This window comes from Talpa occidentalis, unplaced genomic scaffold (assembly GCF_014898055.3).
Source record: "Talpa occidentalis isolate TD23 unplaced genomic scaffold, MPIMG_talOcc4v2.1 talOcc4.4, whole genome shotgun sequence".
NCBI classification, from domain to species: Eukaryota; Metazoa; Chordata; class Mammalia; order Eulipotyphla; family Talpidae; genus Talpa; species Talpa occidentalis.
The window spans coordinates 51,723,596-51,739,779 of record NW_023604295.1 but is presented as its reverse complement, the minus strand read 5'-3'; the positions used below and the strand labels follow the sequence as shown (position 1 = coordinate 51,739,779).

Here is a 16,184-nt window from a genome sequence, read left to right as displayed (position 1 = left end):
ACCCCTCCTGCCGCCCGCTGCTCCCCTCAGCAGTGTACTTCCGTCCTTCTGCCTGCTCTGCTCCCCGCTCTGGCTCTGGTGAATTCTCTCACCCTCCCGCGCTTCTGACTATACCCAGTGCTTGTATAAATAAATAAAAATAAATCTTTAAAAAAAAATACCCACTCAAAAAAGAGAGAGAAAAAACAAGAAATGCCACCTTTTGTCTCCATGCCTACCATTTTGCCTGGAATGCTCACATCAACCTTCCAAGTGGGAACTCCTGACTATCCTCTTGGAAATTTTGTCTGATTCCTAGAGAGTACCCCCAAACATCCAGACATAATTCTCCACAGTGTTTTAACATGAAATATAATCTATATGCTTATTGGCTTTTCCCATTAAACTGTAAGCCTCTAACCGGCAGGAGCCATATCTTTCATATATTTGTATCCTCAATAAATAATACTGAATAATGTCTACTGAAAGAATAACAAATATCTATTGGAAAAATATCTGGTCTCAATTTTCCATGATATTAACCACTGCATCATATTTTAGGCACTTGTAGTTAAGTTAGCATCTAATGAGTATTGCATTAAGCCCCTTAATTATTTGACATGGGTACTCCCCAATCCTCCCAATAAGTCTAAAAACTTATTAAAAGCTTAGTCCATATCATTTACTACTTCTGCATTCTCTTTAGCACCTATGAGTGCTGGGCATATGGTAAGCACTCAATAAATACTTGATGAACTGAATTAAAAACACAGTATTAGCACATTAATAGGAACAACTTATCATGCCCTACCAATCTAATTAAAAGATCTGGCCTTCTGAAGTAGAGCAATTGTACCCATATGGAAAATTTAATGAGAAGAAGAAAAATTATCCAATTGGACAGTTAATAGCTTTTCTCTTAACAGGAGTTTCACATATCTTATGGATAACAAGCGTCAACCTCTTGAGCGCAGAGTAAAAGACTCAAGATATTTCTGTATACATTAAAGATTATGTTTAAGGGCTCTGTCACAAACATAATTACTTAGAGTCCACTAGTCCTTAACAAATCCCTAACAGGAGTACAGGTTATATGAATATTTAATAATAAACTCAGTTAATGCCAAATCAACCTATGCTAAAAATGTACATTTAACCCTTGAACAATGCAGAGGTTAGGGATGACAGCCCCTCACAGCTTAAAATCCACTTATAACTTTTGACTCCCCTAAAAGTTAACTATTAATAGCCCACTGCTGACCAGACACCTTACCAATAATATAATTAACACATATTTTGTATATTATATGTATAACATACTATATTCTTACAATAAAGTAAGCTAGAAAAAAGAAAAGCATTACTAAGAAAATAATAAGTGGATCATCATAAAGGTTTTCAGCCTCACTGTCTTCATAATGAGTAGACCGAGGTGGGGCATAAAGAAGAGGGGGTTGAAAAATCTGCAGATAAGTGGATCCTAGCAGTCCAAATCCATGTTGCTCAAGGATCAAATATATATGGTCATCTTCATATAACAGCAGCCATTTACTCATTCAATATATATTTATTAAATGCCTACTAATGGCAAGTGCTATTCAGTCTTAGGAATATGAAGATGATGAGAACATAGATCCTATGTCAGTGGCTTCTAGCTCTGCCATGTTGCAATGGCATTTAAGACTACAAGGTGAATGGCACCTCCAGGAGTTGCTCAACAAGAGCACTTTGGAGGTAGCAGTCTGGTGGAGAAGGTGGTTAAACAGACGTATGATGATGTGAATAGTATTAAACCAGAAGTAAGTATGAGCTGCTATGGGGCCCCTGAAGAGAAAAAAAATTCAACCTACTAAAGAAATCAGGGAAAGATACGAAAGAAACTTATACCCAGATATGAATTCAATGTGAGCTGAAATGTGAGGAAGCTACCAAGAGAGAAACATCTGGGATGGAATCAAATCAGAAACTATGGTTGCAAGCAGAGTAGAGAGGGTTCAAAGCAAACCAACCCAAAACAAATGATGTAGGAGAGTCAAAAAATATTATACTGGGCCTCCCTGGTGGCGCAAGGAGTTAAGCATCGCACTATGAAGCAATCCCCAGCAGGCCAGGGAGCAACCCACATGGCAAAGCAGACCTCTCCTGTCTCGCCCGCTGCTCCCCTCAGCAGTGTATTTCAGTCAATCTGCCTTTTCTGTTCCCCACTCTGTCTCTGTTGAATCCTCTCACTCCCCGCATCTCTGGCCTGTATGCCAGCTCTTGTGTGCATAAATAAATAAATCTTTAAAAAAATATTATACTCCTTGATGTTAAGTTTGAGAATAAGACACATCTATACAAAAGAAATTAAACATCTGGCATAAAGCATAAAAGGATAGTCTTTAAAACAATATATGGCATTCAAGTTCAAAGAGCACTGATCACTAAGAGTTAGAAAGAGCTGTCAGGAAAACCTTCAGAAAAGTAGGAGAGGGTACTTGGGGAGGGGTATCCCTATGCTAGAAAAACCAGTGTCATTAACAAAAGCTGGGATAGGTACTTCGTATCTGTGGGATCATACAGAGATCTGAAGGTTTATGGGGGGAAGCAGTAAGGAAAGAATCAGACACATGAGTGAAGCCTGACTGATAAGAGGCAGGAACAAAAGCCTAGTAGTTCAGACATTGTTTTGGACTCATAGTAATTCTGATTATTCACCAAACTGCTAAATAGAAACAGGTGGGGAGCTTTAAAAAGTATAACTCAGACTGAAGTTCATTGGCTATCAAAATAAGAGTCACTGGTGGGGGTAGGGGGGAGGCGGCATTAAAATATAAAAGCACACAAGGTGATTCTAAAGTACAGTCCAGATTGGGAACCACTGGGGTGTAGGATAGAAAGGTGAGGCATGACATATGTGGTTAGCACCCAAGCTTGATTTAAGTCCCCTTTTATAAGCAACAATTCTGAGTTGTAGATTACCCATTGAAGTTTACTGTCTAACCTGAGCTAAACAGTCTTAATTTTATAGTTTCATTTCCCTTGTGAACAATGCCAAGTTCTGAAAATAGGAAGAAAAAAAAAACAAACCATCAATTCCTCTTACATGAGTGGTTCGCTAACTATAGTCTACAACTTCAGAATTTTATTTCCATGCTGCCCCCCACACAACTAACTTAGAAAATAATTATTATTTCCATACTCTGCTGCCCGTACATCTCACCAATGAAGTGTTTTAATACTAAGGTATGTTCTAGGTTGCACTGATGTTTTACAAAACTTCTCTTCAAATATAGAGAATCTAATACCTATATTTATATATACAAAAGTTATATTGCTTAGACCAGAGCAAATTGTGAGGTTAAGTGTTCATTCTTGTAGTACCTAGAGATACTATACTATTGCAGGTATCAAAAGTGCAAAGATTACAAAGTATTTTGCTTATTAAGCAATGGATACTTCACAAATAAATAAAACAACAAATGTATCCCACAGAGCAACTCTGCACTACACTGAAGTGTCCTGTGTGGGAGGAAAAAGACATCAAGGTAATTGGAGAGTGTGACAGCCTGTTGATCCTCCAAAAAGCAGGTTTGTGTGTTTGCTTGCTTGTTTTCTAAGAAAAACCAAAGGTAGGCTATGCTTCAGGATCCATGTTACTCACCGAAGAGTTTGTTCAAGAAATCTCTATGTAACTCTCCTCATGCGAATTTAAGTGAGCCACAACTGTCTTGTTTAGCGTGGTGTTAGGAGACTACATCTACTTAAGGTAAATATGTTATGAGGACATAAACTGGAAGTCGAAGGCTGAGACACAGGTTTGCGCAATCTCTTGTTTCCAGTTTAAGTTAGTAAACTCGAAGGACCCCATCCCAGTGTCACCAGAGTTGGACAGTGGAGAGGGAAGGTGGGAGCGAGTATGGGAAAAACCAACAATTAAAATATTAAACAGGATCAAAAATCCAGAAATTTTTCTTCGGAAATACACAGCTGGAGAGTTGGAGGTTTGCTTGAACTGCTCTGATTAAGAAAGGGGGAAAAGGGCTTCTCTAAACAGAAAACGCATGTGTAACTCTGCGAGAGGGGTGAGAGTTTCAAAAGCGAGCCGCAAGAGTCTGACCAGTGGGTCCGAGAAGAAAATTCAGAGCAAGAAAAGCGGGGAAGGAAGAGACAGGAAAAGGTGAGGGAGGCGGGCAAAGGCCATCCGGTAACAACCTGGACGCCCAGCTCTTTATGCGCCCGGGGCGGCGCGGAGTCCCTCCAGCCCCGCGCGCAGCTGGGGGTCGGGGTGCTGCCCGAGCCCCCCACGGGCCTGGCACCAGGGGGCGTGGGGCTCCCGGCGGCCGGGGAGAAGAGGGGTGCGCGCACCGCCCGCGATCGAACCCCACCAGCCTCCGCACTCAGGGGTCCCCAGGAAGGCGGTACACTTTGCGCAGCCTTCGCCTCCGGGAGCAGAGAGGGGGTGGGTGGAGCAGAACCCGGAGCCGCCCCCCGGAGCCGCCCCCGCAGCCCGGGCCCCCGCCCCCAGACCCGGCTGTCAGAGGCCCCCTCCCGCAGTCACTCACCCGCGGGCTGCGCGGTCCCGGCCGCGCCGGCGGCGGCGGCGACCCCCGCCTGGGTCATGATCCCAGGCGGGCAAGGCAGAGGTGTCCGGCCACCCGGGCGAATCTCTCCGTCCGCGGCCGCCGCCTGCTGCTCTGGGGCTGGGGGAGCGCGGGCCCAGGCCCTCCTCTCCCCCCGCCCCCGCCGCCTCTTCCTGCGGCCGCCGCCGCCGCTGCGTGCCCGAGCCCTCAAGGCCGGAGACCCGGCGGCAGCGCGGCCTCAACTTTCCCAGCCCCCCTCCCCCCGCCCCTCCCCGCCCCTCCCGCGGCCGCCTCTCCGCACGCGGACAGCCTACCCTGGCTGCGCCACACGCCCGCCCCGACCACGCAGCTCACCAATCCGAGCCGGGGAAGGTTGCCGCAGTGGCCAATCAGAGCCCAGAATTCCATTGCGCTAAACTAGAGGGCGGGAGGAGGTGGAGGGAAAACTGAAGAGTGAACGGGTCTCGGGCGGCCCAATGAGGAGGGCCGGGGGGCGGAGGTGTGCAAGTTGGGTTGAAGGAACAGGAAATATTCTTAAAGGTAGAATGATGGACAGGAAGGAAAGCCAGTAGATGAACGAGAAAGAGGTGGGCCTGGGCTCCTTAAAGGGGACGCTTCGAAAACCTAGAAAATGAGATGTTTTAAGAAACTTCTTTGTATCGTGTTCTCTGCTCTGCTTTCTCTAGCTTTCGGGGAGTTTGGAAGTGGAAACACTGCAAAGGAAGAGGTCACGGAAGGCTTTCAAGAATAATTAGAGGTCTCCTAGCCTAGAGGGCAGGAAGGCTGGACGGTGCCTCTGTAAGAAGAGGCGGGAAAGAAAGGAGAGGATTCAGACGCCTCCGACTGCCCTTGCGGTGGAAGATCGCTGCGGACCGGGCGCTGCTCGCATTTGTAGGTTGTGGTCATCTGTCGCCCTTCATTCGAAACAAAGCATGGATTCCTGCGAACTGGAGATGGCCCTGTTAATGAATGTCCTCTGGGCCTCCCGGCTGGTGGGCGGGGGTAGAGTGGAGAGAGCCTGTGGCATTGGGGGATGGGGTTTGGAAACCCAAACTTGGGTTCCTGGAGACCTGGATCTAGGAGGCTTGGGTAATGGAATGGAGAACTCCAGGGTGGATTTGGAGCCCTGGAACTGTAGCCACAACTCTGGTTTTCCTGGTTTTACTTCATGTGCCATAATCCCTCCCCTCCTGAAACAGGTGTCTTCCACCTAGTGGTGGTGAAAGATTTCCTAGCTCTTCCTCACTCGTTTTGGAAATGTCCCAGATCTTAGATGTCCATGCTGCAGACCAGAGAGCTTCCAGAAAGTGCACACAAGTCATGGGATTACATGAATCAGTATATATAGAGGACCTTGCATTGAGAAAAAGGTGTAAAGTTAAAGAATTACTGCATGTTCTATTTGTTCAGCAATTTAAAAGCTATAATGAAGCAGGAAGTTTTAATGTTCAATTATAAACTATGAACAGTCTGGAATTTTTCTTTAACCCATGCACTTCGGCATATGAAGTTCTAATTACCTTTTGAATGGACAAGTCAAAACTGCGGAGGAGAAAACCCTAAGATTCAGTCTAATGGTAATACTCATAGCACTTCCATAAAATTGTGTAGTATTAGTATGTCCTGCTGTAGGAAATAATTTTCATTGTGACCAAAATATAAGGTATTCTATTTTTTAAAATGTTTAGTATTTATGCATAGAGTACCTATGATTTTTGAAACACACTACAATGAAGTCTAACGTAAAATCCCACAAATAGTTTTAGATGGTTCAGAAAATAGAATTTAAGAGTATATTTGGATCACCGTTAAAATACACATTAATGCTTTTGGGCACAATTTAGAAATGTTAAATAAGAGATGTTTCTGTTTAAAAGTATGTTAGCCTTTTGATTTAATCCTCATGGATCTTTTCCTTGGTTTTGCCCCCTCAGCAATGGTTTACTGCATTTGATATGGGAGGTGACATCAAATTATTACACCAGTCCAATGTTCTGGCTAGATTGTATGTGCTTACAGTGCCTATATAAGTGAAACTGGTCTTCCTGCTTATTTAGGCCAAGTCCATTTTCACATGGAAAGAATGAATCTGATCTTCAACCCAAACGTAAGACACTTCAGTATGTCTTAAAATTTGTATGACTTAAAAGCCCTTGTTTGCATCTCCAGTTTCATTTCATGACTTGTCATTTTCCCAATTCCTTGGGATGAATGACTAGAGGAGCCGGGCAGCTGACCTCCTGGTCTGGGGCTGTTGTGGGGTTTTTTCCTCCACGCAGCCCCTCCCAAATCCCGCAGGCTACGGCTGCGCCAAAAGTACTAGGGACCCATGAATGCGGGAACTGGAGGGGTTCGAGCGCGCAGCCCTCTTCTCACCGATGTCCGGGAGCCCTGCGATCCGTGGTGCCAGGCCATCGGGAGGTCGTTTTGCGTCCAGGCCCCCAGCTTGGTGCCAGAGAGGCTATAAAACCAGCGCTTTCGTCTTAAAGCCTTTAGAAATGAATGGCAGGGGGTAGCAGCGAATGGTCAGCTCTTGAAATATACTTCCGTATTTCCAAATGAAACTGCCCAATTGTTTTTTGAAAATGATGGCTATATTTCGTATTTTCAACAATAAATGTATGCAGATTCCAGATGCCACACATCATCTCCAACCCCTGATATTGTCACTCTTATATTGTAGACATTACAGTGGGTGTGAAGTAGTGATCTCAAGTGATTTTAATTTGGATTTCTGTAATTACTAGTAGTGCTGGGCATGTTTTCTTAGGCTGGTCAGTTGCCTATCTTCTTTGGTCAAGAGCTGTTCAAATCTAGTTTGTTTCTAAATCAGGATGTTTGTTGTATGAGTTGTTAAAGTTCTTTGTATGATCTGGATAAAAGTCCTTCCTCAGATATATGTTGTCATATATGTTGTCGGATATATATTTTTTCACCTTGTATCTTGAAAAAGTAAAAACCAAATTGCTTTCCTGGGGTATAATTGACCTAAAACAAACAGAACAGATTTAAAATGTACAATGTGATGTTTCCGCAAATGTATACACCTGTAAAACCATCTCCACAGAAATGAACACGCCCTCAAATTTGCTGATGTTCTTTATCAATTCTTTCCTCTTATCTTCATCATGTTCTCCAGACAACCATTAATCTGTTTTCTGTCACTATGCATTCATTCTACTTTTTTTTTTAAAGATTTATTTATTTATGCACACAAGAACTGGGGTATAGGCCAGAGGTTTGGGGGGTGAGAGGATTCACCAGAGACAGAGTGGGGAACAGAACAGGCAGATTGACCGAAGTACACTGCTGAGGGGAGCAGCAGGAGAGTCAGGAGAGGTCTGCTACACCATGTGAGTTGCTCCCTGGCTGGCCAGGGATTGAATTCATGCTGTAGTGACTGCGGATAGCATCATACATTGTGTCTTAACCCCTTGCACCACCAGGGAGGCCCCACCTTCTTGGATCTTAACATTTCTTTCAGGAGTGTCCTGTAGTTCTTCGTCGTCTTCTTCTTTTTTTTTTTTTTTTTTGTATTCAGATCTTACATATAACTTGTTAAATTTAGCACTGAATATTTCATATATGCTATTATTGTAAATGCTATTCTTAAAATTTCAATTATTGTTATAGCTGGAAACACAGCAGATGTTTCTATTCTGTGATCTTATGACACTTAGTTGTTCTAGTATTTTTAGAATCTATTTTAGCATTTTCTGATTGTGTTAGAGACCATTGTCATGTCAGACCATTTTCTTTTCATCCAATCTGTGTGCAATTTATTTACTTACTTATTGTGTAACTATACTGACTAGGAATTCCAGTGCAATATTGTATAGAAGTGTGCTTCTCCCAATCTTAGGCATAAAGTATCCAGTCTTCCACTAAGTACACTATTACATATGATAGTTGAAGGCTTTTTATATATACCTTCCAAGCTAAGTTCAATTCTTTTGTCATAGTTTCTTTTTATGTGCATTGAATTTTGTCAAATACTTTTTCCCTGCATCTATTGAGATAATCACATTTTTCTTTAATTTGTTAATAGGAACTGCACAGATTAAATTCCAATTGTGAAATTAACATTTTAATCCTGACTAATCTTAATATACTCTTTCAGTAGATTGCTGGATATAATTTGCTACTATTTTCTTAAGGATATTCCTGTCTTTATCCATGACGGATATTGGTCTATAATTTTTTGGTAGCACCTTTGGTTTTGCTATCAGTATCATGCTATTTCTCATAAAATAGGTAAGGCAATATTCTTTCTTTCTATTATTATTTTCTTGTAGGGTGTAGAATCAGATTTATTTCTTAAGTATTTGACAGATTTCACAAGAGAAGTCATCTGGGCCTGAAATTTTCTTTGTGGGAAGAATTTAACTACAAATTCCATTTCTTTCATACATATAAGGCTACTCAAGTTAGTTATTTTTCTTGGAAGCAGCTTTGTTGATACAATTCATATACCACACAACTGACCTATTGTAGCCAAATGTTCTGTGGCATGGATTTGAAATATTTTGATTAACTATTCATGAGCTAATGTATATTTGGATTGCTCCTACTTTTTTGGCTATCATGAATAACACTGCTATGAACATTCATGTGCAAGTTTTTGTATGGACATGTTTTCATCTCTCTTGTATATGCCTAGGAGTGGAGTTGTTGAGTAGTATGGTGAATGTATGTTTACTCTTTGGCAGAACTACCAGATTATTTGTATTTGAATGACCCAAATGTTTTTAATTTTTTTTCTATGTCACTGAAGTTTTTGCAATATTCCTTTCTTATCCTTTTATTGTCAGTAAGTTCTATATGTCCTCGTTCACTGCTGATGTTGATAATTTGTGTTGTGTGTTTGTGTGTGTGCATGTATTTTGGTCAGTCTGGTTAGTGATTCAATTATTTTTTCAAAGAAATAAGCTTTGGCTTCATTTATTTTTCTATTACTTTTCAATTTTATTGGTTACTACTCTTCTTTCTTTCCTTAAGCTTAGAGATTTAATTTTTGAAGGTGAAAAACAAACAAGTCTTTGTCTAAAGAATAAATTCCCCATGAAGATATTGTATTTACTCTCCCCATTTTCAACACCTCTAATATAAAGGACATTACCTTATTAAAACATCAGACAGTTGTCCAGAAAATGCTCCATCTGAACATGCAAGCTGCATGTTCACATAGTCATCTATACTTATGTATATATACTTAGGCAGCCTTTGTACTCCATTCAAATTTCACCGTACTGGTTTTCCTGTCCACCTGTTGACCAAACATTTGGAATTGAGGGAATAACTCATTTTGACTATGGGCAAATGCTGCAGGTTACTCAGCTGTTATGCATCTGGTAAGACTGGCGTCCCTAAAGCAGGCACCAACTTGCAAAACAAAGAGAAAAGGCCACTAAATAGCAGTGTGACCTTTCACTTGCAATATTTTTTTAAAATGATTTATTTATTTATGCATACAAGAACTAGGGTACAGGCCAGAGGTGTGGGAGATATGAGGATTCACCAGAGACAGAATAAGGAGCAGAACAGGCAGATCTACTGAAGTATACTGCTGAGGGGAGCAGCAGTCAAGAAAGGAGAGGTCTGCTGAGCCATGTGGGTTAGCATCCTGGCTGGGGATGCAACTCATACTGCAATGGCTGGTGATAGCTTTTTAGCTTGATAGCGCTGAGATTTTAACCCCTGTGCCACTAGGGAGACCCCCCACTTCCAATATTTTAAGTTCAATGGGCTCTTTTCTCATTTAAGGTGAAAGTTTAAATCCTTGATTCAAGATTTCCCTCCCAGATATACATTTAATTAATAGATTATCATTTAAGCATCTCTCTAGCTATATATCCCACTGCTTTCAGTTCTTTTTCTTCTGTACAAAAATTTCCTCATTTTTTTTGTGATTTTTCCTTAGATATTTGAAGTATTTTGTTTAATTTCCAAATGTGAGGGATTTACCAGTTTTTTCAGTTCTGGTGTGGCTAAAGGACATAGTTCACATGTATGAATTTTTTTTTTAAAGATTTATTTATTTATACAAGAACTTGGGTATAGGCCAGATGCATAGGAGGGTGAGAGGAGTCACCAGAGACAGAGTGGGGAACAGAACAGGCAGACTTATGAAATACAATGCTGAGAGGGGCAGCAGGCAAGACAGGAGAGGTCTGCCTTGCCATCTGGGACCCTCACCGGCAGGCCGGGATCGAACCAGTGCTGCAGAGGCTGCGGACAGCCTCACAGCGCTGCGCTCAACTGCCTATGCCACTGGGGAGGCCCCACATGTATGAATTCTATTAAATGTATTGTGACTTATTTTATTGCCCCATATATGGTCCATTTGGGTGATTACTCTGCACTTTTCAAGAATGTGTATTCTGTTGTTGGGTGAAATAGTTTACACATAATGTGAACTGTCAAATGTTCTGGGAACAAAATCTTCCCTCTTCTAGAAGACAAGAGACCAGTCACCTACATGGACTTGAAATCAGTGAAACAGCTATGCAAAATCAAGTACATGTGGGTAGTCAGCCTATTCTACCTCCATTAATGACCATGGGACCTGTTAAAAGATTTAAACAACAGGTACCCAGCCTTTGCATCTCCACAGTGGATTCTCTAGAATGGACCAAATTAAACCCTAGCATTTGTCCTCCTCTGTACAGAAAGAACAGTTATTTTAGGCCAAAACAAGTTAGGACCAGAAGCCCCCTATCAAGAATAATTACATTTTAATTATTATTTATTTTTTATTTTTTTAAGATTTATTTTTATTTATTTATTTATACAAGCACAGGGTACAGTCAGAAGCACGGGAGGGTGAGAGAATTCACCAGAGCCAGAGCGGGGAGCAGAGCAGGCAGAAGGACCGAAGTACACTGCTGAGGGGAGCAGCGGGCGGCAGGAGAGGTCTGCGTGCCATGTGGGACCCGCCTCCGGTGGCCCAGGAGCAGCCGGGGATCGAACCGGCGCTGCAGAGGCTGTGGGCAGCTTCGCAACCCAGCGCTCAACAGCTGCACCACCAGGGAGGCCCAAATAGTTACATTTTTAATGTTAGTGACTCACTGTTCCTATCAACATAAACTCAAACTTGTGCTTGTTATAGAACAGTTCTCACAGAGTAAAATCTGTCAGATGGCTTCCTAGGTTCAAAACCGCACTCTGGTTATCTAACAAACGCTATTATCTTAACTATGGAGATTTATTTCAGCTTCCATTAATTAGCTCAGGTTGGTTGAAAAATGTCAATCACATCTTCTATTACCTTATGTCCTATCTACTTACCAATTGCCAAAGGCTTGAAATCTTCATTTATAATCGTGGGTGGTATTTCCCCATGTTTTTGCTCCGTGTAATTTGAAACTATTAGGTTCACATACATTTAAGATTATCCTTGGTTATTTGACTCTTAGATTCAGTGTCAAGATCTATATGGTTGGATTTAGTTTCCATCTTGTTTGTCCCATTTGAACACTTTCATGTCACCGTCTTCCACTTTAATGTCTTTAAAAGCTGGGTAATATTGAGAATCCATTTTTAACCTTTCCCTATTTATTGTGAATATTATTGTACAGGTGACTTCCCTCAATTTGGATTTTACTACTACCACTTATTTCTCAAACAGTAGTGGGTGATTAAGGCTTGGGTTCTGGAGCCATAGAACATGTATCTCATACCCAATTAGGCCCCTTAACTAGTTGTGACCTTGAACAAGTTACCTTGTTTCTGAAAATGTCAAATGAAGTAATCAAAATTGTAATCAAAGTTCCTGGCACTATACTGGTATGACTAACATGCATAGTGATGACCATAGTCCCTGATGCATGGCTAATTTTTAATGAGTATTATTTATAGTGATGAATGAATGCAATATAAGGTGGTGGGGTTAGGCCTGGCAACATACAAATATTTTCAAATTTCTCTTAGGTAAAAAAAGTCAGTTTTGTAAAATGCCATTTATTAGAATTTCTTTTCCATTGCATCTCCTCTGTGAATTATTTATATCCCATCTATTCTTTTTGTTATGTACAATTTTATTATCAAAAACATCTCAAATGTTAGATATAAACTTATGGAGTGACTGTCTTAATGCAGAATTTTCCACTTTAATACACATTTACAATTTTGTTAAATCTGTTAAAATCCTTTGAGAGTCTTTCCTGGTGCGTACCCTGTTAGGAGCACCCATAGTCCATCACCATAGTTCCTCTTGGGCTCTTCCTCTCCCCACCCACCCATTTTCCACCCTTTCCCCTTCCCTCCTGGATATCTCATATGGATGATCAGCTTTCAAGGTTTGTCTTTTGCATACATTTCTATGAACACTTTATTCTTTATATCCATGAATATTGTATATCACCCCTCTCCTGTTAATTCAGTAAATTCCAAAGGAATTTACATCTTGTATAAACTTAGTTTTTATACATTTTCTAGCTGGTGAGTGCTACAGAATGCCTGATACTTGTATCTAGATTTTATTAATCTCAGTCCGTTTGGTCTTAAAGTATTCAGACATCTTATATTCCTGTTTTGAACTCTTATGATAACTATCTCCCATTTTCACTCTTAGGTGTGAAAAGAATAGTGGTAATTATTTTGTTTGAAGAGAACTAAAATATCAGTGCATTTCCTCCAGAATTCTGTACGGTTTATTATGTTGTCCACTCCAATATAGTGCCTCATGGCAACTGAAATTTTTTTTTTCCTTCTACCAGTTATCACCAGGGCAGGGCCATGCCCATCTTTTTCACTGTTTGATCCACTGTGGGTACACTCCAAGACCAAATTTCATGTGAGGCAGTATATTAAGCTCTGTAAATTGCAAGGAACACATCTTCTTAAACTCTGAAGAGTGATAATCATCCAGGAAACACACTCCAAATTATCCCAGTTAACATTAGCTGAAATTTCAACTTGAAGACATTAGAAAATCTTATGAAAGTAAAAGAGAATTTGGTGAGATCATAAATACAGAGGTAGTTGTGGTAGTTACAACTGTAGGACTTAATGCTGTTTTAACCACAACCAAGTAAGCCAAGGTTATCAAGAAATCTACACAAGTAAGTGCAAACAAGGGTCATGTAGTGTTCCTTATATATAAAATGAATGAATTGAATCAAGTCCCTAATAGCTGGTCATTCCTAGTGTTGTCTAAAAACTTGTTATAGGGCCTCCCCGGTGGTGCAGCGGTTGAAGTGCAGGCTTGCAAAGTTGGTCGCGGCCTCTGCAGCACCGGTTCGATCCCCGGCCGCTCCCCGGCCACCGCAGGAGGGTCCCACATGGCGCGCAGACCTCTCCTGCTGCCCGCTGCTCCCCTCAGCAGTGTACTTCGGTCCTTCTGCCTGCTCTGCTCCCTGCTCTGGCTCTGGTGAGTTCTCTCACCCTCCCGCGCTTCTGACTGTACCCAGTGCTTGTATAAATAAATAAATAAATCTTAAAAAAAAAGAAAAAACTATTAAAATAAAAAATAAAAACTTGTTATAGATCAGAAACCAAAATGATAAAGGTGCTTCCTAATTTGGTTGACAGCATGATTTCTAGCTAAGATGCCACAAGAGTTGACCTACTCTGCTGTTTCTTAAGTGTAGCTTCCTCAAGGCAGTTTAGAAAAGAATAAACTGAACTCAGAACAAGCAGAATTTCTACAAATGTTAGATGTTTTCCACTGTGTAAATTCTTAATTGGTTTCACACCATTTCATACTTTGTGTCTCAGCTTTTTTTTTTTCTTTTTTAATAGAGGCATGTTTTATTTATTTGTTTGTTTTGTTTATACATACACTGGGTACAGTCAGAAGCGTGGGAGGGTGAGAGAATTCACCAGAGCCAGAGTGGGGAGCAGAGCAGGCAGAAGGACCAAAGTACACTGCTGAGGGGAGCAGCGGGCGGCAGGAGAGGTCTGCGCGCCATGTGGGACCCTCCTCAGGTGGCCGGGGAGCAGCCAGGGATCGAACCCAGCTTCACAACCCAGCGCTCAACCACTGCGCCACCGGGGAGGCCCTGTGTCTCAGCTTTTTAATGGGAATTAGGTTTTTGCATATACTCAAACCAATGTTAAGAATGCAGGTAGGTATAGGAAATATTTCCAAGTTCCTTTCAAAGTTAAATTAAGATCCTTGGATGCTGTGGTTATTTTAGTAGAGGCTGGCCTTTCACTTAAACATCAGTTCTACATAAATTAATGTAAATTTTACTTACCTTTAAAGAGGCCATCTCATCTAACTTACTGTCACATCCCTAGAGCTTATAGTAGATACTCAAATTTGTACAAACAATTTACAATTTTTATTAAGGACTAAGAAAGTAAGGATTAAGAAAGTCATGAAACTGCCTGGAGGATGCCATAATAAAGCCCTTACCTTACCAGATCTGTTATATAAACTAATTTAGATTTCAATTTGTAGGTTCAAATTTCACTTGCATAGGAGTTACACATGTGGTAAAGTTTCATTTTACTTTAGATATATAGATTAGCAATAAATAGGATTCAAGATTGTCTTAATCTTTGGAGGCTTTTAATATTTACCAGAATGAAAACATGAACTAACTAGATGAGCTCCAAAAGTCACATAAGTTGAAGCTGCAGCCTTTTTTTTTTAACATGTGATTTATATTACTGAAATCCTTTAAAGCTGTTTTTGAGTAAAATGGGTGAAATTCAGGTATGTGGCAAGTTAGCTCAATGTTAGGAATGACTCTAAGTTCCCAAACTGCAAAATATTCCCTCCAATAAGGTTATCTTCCCAAACACTGAATTTATACAAAACAGGCCATAAGATTTAATACAAATTAATACAAAACAGGCCATAAGATTTAAAATCCTGGGCTGTTTATGTAGTGATTGCTTCATATTAACTTTATGATTCCATCAAATTTCTGGACTTTGGTCCTAAACTCAGAATTGGAAAGCTTGAGAATTCCTGCCTGTAGGGTAAAGAAAATGTCAGGCTTTTCTGCCCTTCCGCCATCAGGATAGATGATGGATCCTTGTCCTGAATGCATGCCTGATGGCGGGCACCTGGAATAGGGTGTGGGCATAGGTAGATGGGATTCAGCTGAGCTAAGACTGTGCTTTTAAGGGCGGCGTCACGGGGGGACGCCAGCAGCACCAGCACCAGCAGCAGCAGCAGCCGCAGCCGAAGCCGAGAAGCAGCAGAACGAACGCTAGAGAGCCCAGATAGAGTGAGGACTTGCTGGGGGCTGGGAGGCCTGCCAGCCTCCCAGCCCCCCAGCCAGCACCCCTGCCTGCCATATGCCTGGTGAACCCCAAATAAAAAACCTGCAAAACTACTGAGGACTCTGACTCCTCCTTTACCCGATCTGCATGGGATCAGAAAACCTGCCTTGTGCCCTGTCCTGCCCCTTACAATTGGCGTATGTCGGCAAGATCCATGCAGACGGGTATTGGAGCCCTCCGAAGACCTGGAGGGACTAAGGAGAACAGACTTTGCCTGTGACGACGCTGGAGGCACCATGGCGGTATAGAAGATGGATACGTCCACGAGCTACAGGATGAGACCTGGCGTGAAGGAGACGCCCGAAAGGACCAGCCAACGACACCGGATAGGACCAGCCAACGACACCGGAAAGGACCAGCCAATGACCCCTGAGGCAGCAGGCCATTGCTGAAGCAGGGAGAGGC

The 16,184-nt window shown here is 41.7% G+C and overlaps 1 protein-coding gene across 1 annotated transcript in view; it reads right to left on the bottom strand.

The window, feature by feature from the left end:
- USF3 (upstream transcription factor family member 3) overlaps nt 1–4,560 on the bottom strand; it is a 36,896-nt gene extending 32,336 nt beyond the window's left edge. The window contains exon 1 of the mRNA XM_037525530.2: nt 4,524–4,560. The gene's annotated coding sequence lies outside the window, so the exon portion shown is untranslated. The remainder of the gene's footprint in view (nt 1–4,523) is intronic.
- Between the last annotated feature and the right edge of the window lie 11,624 nt (nt 4,561–16,184).